The sequence below is a fragment of the Uranotaenia lowii genome, chromosome 3 (genome assembly GCF_029784155.1).
Source record: "Uranotaenia lowii strain MFRU-FL chromosome 3, ASM2978415v1, whole genome shotgun sequence".
NCBI lineage: Eukaryota > Metazoa > Arthropoda > Insecta > Diptera > Culicidae > Uranotaenia > Uranotaenia lowii.
In genome coordinates, this window is record NC_073693.1 from 152,952,508 (window position 1) to 152,958,507 (window position 6,000).

The window sequence follows — 6,000 nt, forward strand, 5'->3', positions numbered from 1 at the left end:
GCATAAAAATAGCTCTAAAATTAAAAGATAATGATGAAAATAAGTTGAGAAATATATAACGTGGAACAAATTATCAAAAGCAAAACGAGTGATTTGAGGACGATGAAGGCAATATCAAAAGGGAATTGAAAAGGTTAGCAAGAATACAATATATTTTATGAAGATTAAATAAAAAAATGGTTAGAATTAAAACTTAGACAAGAAAAATTTGTTTAAAAGTCACTTTCTCAAAGCAAAAATTGTTTTAAAGAAAAATTTATTACCTGTAAAATTTCGATGAGAAGACGAAGCTTTTAAAAAATTAACTTCATGATTAGGAATCAGAATCGAAACAAAAGACAAAAGAAATAAGTTACGAGAATTTGAATTAAAAATTCATCTGACATAAAAATATCTTTAGTATTTATACGGCATAGTTAAGTACATATAGTTAAGATTCAATATTTCTGATATCGTTCTAGAAAATTATTAAAAAACAGGAAACAGGATTAAAAATTATTCAAGGTTCAATAATTTAGGCTTGGCCTGAAATATGTGATTTATATATAATTTTGGACAGTTTTAGGAAACAACATGTTTTCCATCCACTAATCTGTCACAAAAAAAAATTCTGGAAAAATATAACGAAAAATGAATTGTCTATTCCAGTTTCAAAATCAGGATTTCATGGTTTTTAAAAATTATCGATTGAAATTTAATAGAAACTAAAAAAATCGTCCTAGATTCAAAAGAAATTTTTCTTTTTGGACTCAGCTTTTTTCAAATTTTTATGTTTTTTTCTTTTTTCTGCAATGGATTGTCAGGAAAATTTATATGACTTGATGAAATATGCACTTATCTGTATTTGCCTCACCATCATTCAGATTGTCAACCTTTTAAGCATTTTTTATGTTCTGTTCAAGGCATAAATGCAATATTGTTTATTGGCATAAAGTATTGGAGTTTTTTCTTCACGATACATTTCTCTTAAATATTTAACTCCTATCACTTTGAAAAGCAAGATCCATTAAAGTGAGTTGGAAGAGCAGCCAAAAATCGGTAACTGTAGATGATCAATGGAATTTCGAAGTCCGTCAGTGAAGTCCATATTTTGGTTCCAAACAAAAATAAAATTGTATGATATTTTTTTTAATTATTCTATCCAATTCGGAAAAAAAGACTTGCTATGTTAACATTCAAATAGGGTAAAACTGTACAAAACGCACCAGCTAAGCAAAATTGCTATTTATAGCGGTACCAATCATTTAAGAACCAAATTGAAAGTTGACGACGATTCAAGGATGAAATTTACGTATTATCGAAAAGAAAAAATATGATAAAAACTCGATTTTGACTATATTTTTGTAAAAAAATTAAAACAGCCAGAAAACAAACTGCGGGGTAGAATGCCAAAACTAGTGGACAGAACGCACCAAACAGGAAGGGTGGTAAGAAATAGAACAATGATTATACGGAATGTAATTATTGTAACACCAAATGTTTAATTACGTGTTCATCGTATTTTTGTGAACTACCATTATTTGGCTGAAAAGCATTTAGAATTGCTAATCTCATCGAAAATTTCGCTTTTCAAAATACACTTTTTAATATTCTTATATTTAAAACGCCTTCAAGTAGGCAACGAAATTCAATTTTTTTGACTAATATAGTGATATCGCGGCAAACATGGCGGCCGATTATTTTTTCGAATCGAATATTGGTGCACCATTTTAACTCGAACAAGGACAAAATTTGTTATAATTATGCATTGTTATCGTAATTTGGGAGTCAGCAAATAAAAAGAATGGCATTTTGTTTTGATATTCGGGTTTTCTCAAAATTTAACAGCATACAAAATTTGAGCGTAAAACACGTGGTCTTGTGGGCATTCTGCCCCAATTTTCATATGATTGATTTTTGATAAAATTTGTAGGAAGTGAATAAAATACAACAAATTATTTATAGTCTTCCGAAAGTGCACATGAGTGGTAAAACGATAAGCTGTAGTTTGGTCAGATTGCGCAGGCTGTTTTACCATAAAACCTTATATGTTATTTATGAAAAATTACAAGTTTCACGCTGATTCCATTAATTCCTCTGTTTCTAAGAACTAAAGTAGATTTTGTGAACTTTTCATCTATTGAATGATGAAAAAAGTTGTTTGCTACATTAAAAATGAAGAAAAACATCATTGGAAGCCGTAGGTTAGTGTATATTTGAGAAAGAATGACATGGGCCATCTTACCCCGTTGATGCGTCTTGTACAGTTTTCCCCTACTGGCAAAAAAAAATTAAACCAAAACCAAACCAAAAAATTAAATGCAAAACTTTAGTAGCGTTGAATAACTTTAGTAGCGTTATGAAAATGACTATCTTGCCTATTTTTGATAGATTTTTAAGTTATCGTGTGTTTGAGATACTTACGACGCAAAAAGACATGATAAATATAATTTTGCACAAATTTTCTCCTTTTACGCATTTTGCGCCTCGAAAATTTTTCATTGTTGACTTGAAAGCTCATGAACTGTTGATTTTTTCTGATTTTTTTTTCGGACCAAATGGTTAAGAAGTATAAAGAGCCACTCTAGGATGCTCACGAAGTTCAAACCAAGCATCTTAGTGGAACCCTTGATCTTAAATATGGTAAAAAGTCTATGGTTAATGGGGATAACTGAATGCAGACTCCTTACATAATGCAAAAAATCCATTTCCGGCAGGCAAAAAGTGTTACCTGACTAGTAGACACCAAGTAAATAACTAATAATGATCATTTCCAAAGATTGTAATCTGTACATCTGGTTTTTACGCAATATGACAGATGTGTTCTGATGGACAAAAAAAATTTTGTTAAAACCGGATTTAAGAGATCAAATTCTTCGAAAGACTCATGAAAAGGTTCCAACACGATTCCAATTGCTTTTTCCAGGTGAGTTTGTGTAAAATAGCATGATTTTGCAAAGGTTTTGCTTCTGTAGTAAAAACAAAAATCAATACATGACTGAAAAAAATGTGCAAAGATAAAAAAGATATTTTATGAAAAAGTTAGAGTATTTCTTGAAATCATTGATAAATATATTTTTTAAATATTTTTACATTAAATGTCATATTAACACCTTCATTTCCTCCATAGAAAGTTTTTCGATCAAATGAATAGTTTTTAAAATACACACGTTAGTAACTGCCCGGATACTAAATGATCATAGCCTTAGCAAAAACAACAATTTATTTAATGTTTCAACGTTTCAATCCATATAGGATCGTCATCAGGAACGATCCTATATGGATTGAAACGTTGAAACGTTAAATAAATAGTCGTTTTTGCTATTTGAACAGACTGAAAGCCGAAAAATCACCTTAAATTAAAGTAACAGTCGTCAAAAAAAAACATCGTAGATAAAAACAATAGACATCTAAAATTCTGTGATTCGATTCAAAAGGTCTTCGACGTTTATCTGGGATGCTTTTTTTCAGAAATTTGAATGAAAATTTATAATAAACATCGATAAATTGAGTATTTTATTTTTAATTAGCAGTCCACATGACAAAAGTTGTAATATAGCTTAGAAACCGTATCCCAATGATATCTAAATAAGATTAAAATAATAAAAATCTGGAAAAAAATTCTAGAATCAGAAATGTAGTTTTGAAGATAGTTGCTAAATATATGTGAAATTGGAATATTTTTCTGTGATTTTTAAAACCTTGCTCAACATCTCAATGCAATGATCCAATTTTGAACTTTAATTGAAAAAACGAGTTTTTACCGTTTGTAGGAAAAAAAACTAGGCTTTGACGACAAGTTTTAATTGTGGAAAGAAATCACAGAAAGTCAAGACAGTTGAAAAGCTTAGCATTAGAATGAACCTTATCAATTAGCTAGAGAAAAACGACCTCTGTTCACAAATCGATGGCCACAGATGTCTGCACGATCGATAGAAACTTAGATCTTAAACTGCATGGACTTGAACATTTCCATGGAAGACTTTGAACTAATTTTAAAGTTTTGCAAATTTGAGTAGGGAAGACCCATTATATTTCGAACTTTGATGGCCTATTTTATATAAAAATTACCCGAAAATCCAACTTTTTTGTACCGATCTTGAAGAGCAGGAATTCTTCTCGAAAAACAAGTTTTAAAAATGAAATGTTTCTCGCAAATTCTTCGAATTATCAACGAAAAGGAAAATTTCCCAGTAATTTGACAGATTTATCGTGATTATGACGACACAGTCTGTACCAATACTAGAGCAGGGCTGCCTTGGCACTACCTTCTTTAAATATTCCTTGGATTTTTTCTTCATGTTTCATTTTTTCATCATTTTGGAGCATAATTCATTTATTGACATTTTGGAAAAGTAAACAAACATTAGCAAAGAATGAACCACTTGCGTTCAAGTAAGCGAAAAGAGACATTTGAGAGGCAGTTAACGCTCTCTTAGCCTGCTCAACCAACAAACACCACTCACCCTGAGTTCCTCGGGCGTCGCGGCATGGGAAAATCAAAACATTCCACCCACTTTTGTGAAAATTTCGGAAAAGTTTCAGGTTAAGGGAAAATTCTGATATTAAAGTTTTCTCAAAAGATTCGAAATCAACACAGTTGCTTATTGCGAATTTTTGTTGTTGAGCAAACTTTTCAAATTATGCTGGAATATTGAAAAATCTAACATTTCGTTCACTATGCATTGGGAAATTCCGATATCATAAGATATCACGTGGACAGAAAACTGAATTTTTTTACCCCCTCCTCACCCAACGTGGACAAGCGTGGACATTTAGCAAACCCCTACCCCCTCCCCGGATGTCCACGTGGACAGATTTGAAATTGTTTTTATTTTCTAAATCTAATTTGACAGAAAACACTACTTCTTGCCTTTTTGTTGTTGAAATGGATGATTTAAAAAAAAAAACGAAAAAGCATTTCCTGATATCAAATAATTTTATAAATTTTAAATTTCTAAACTTTCATATACATATATCATTTGCCTTCGAGTGGCTACTAGTTGTTTAAACTTAAACTGGAAAGCTTTGCAATTTAAGATTTTGATTTAAACATCTTAACATTTTTTCACCTTTAGAAAATATTTTGGAAGTATGTATGTCCAAGTGGACATGACCAAAACTCCTACTCCCCTCTCCGTGGACAAGCGTGAACATTTCCATACACCCTCCTTTCCATAAGTTGTCCACGTGGTATGTGAACGGCCCCATATCGGTTTAAACAATTCGTGCCACATTTGATTTTGTTGGAAATTTTTTTTTGTACGCATGCACTTCGGTAGTAATTTTGGAACAAGTTTTATTGCCAGAAGCCTTGCTTAAATATACTTTTGATGAGTAAGTGTTGTATTTTGTTTCTTTGAAGAGATGTTTGGTTCAAATTTTAAAGTGTTTAATTATAAAATAACAGATTATTTATATAGATATACATAAATAAAAAAATCACAAATGCTGAAGTTTTAAAACAAATGCTTTCATACATAATTTAAAATTCTTAATTAATTTATGGAATGATATGATAACCAGAGTATTAAGGATCATTTTTTACATCAGCAACGTTTTAATTTAAGAATATGACATGTTTGTTCCCTTGCATATTTATGTTATGTAGATTATCAGCGAATTTTTACATTATAACTTTATTTGCTAACTCAAATTATGCAATTATTATCTTCAAATTTCCCAATTTTGAGTATAACAAGTTAGACGTGAGCCAAAATTGCTTGCAAGTATTCTTTAAGCCGTGCTGCCAAAGAGACAAAATTGGTCACTCATTTTGCTTGCGCGAATCACTCACTGCTTGCGCATTTAACAGCAGTCGACCAAAACGCAGATTGAAAATTTTTGAGCAGAGCGAATTCGCGCGCGCCTTTCGAGAGCGCGAACGGTTCGGAAACTGCGTTTGCGTTTTTCTGCCGCGTGCGTGTAGGAACACCGACCATCTACCGAGAGGACACGGCGGCTCACCGGACGGCGCGCGCGGCTCTCTTTAGCACACGGAGTGTTCGCCGTGTTTTTGTT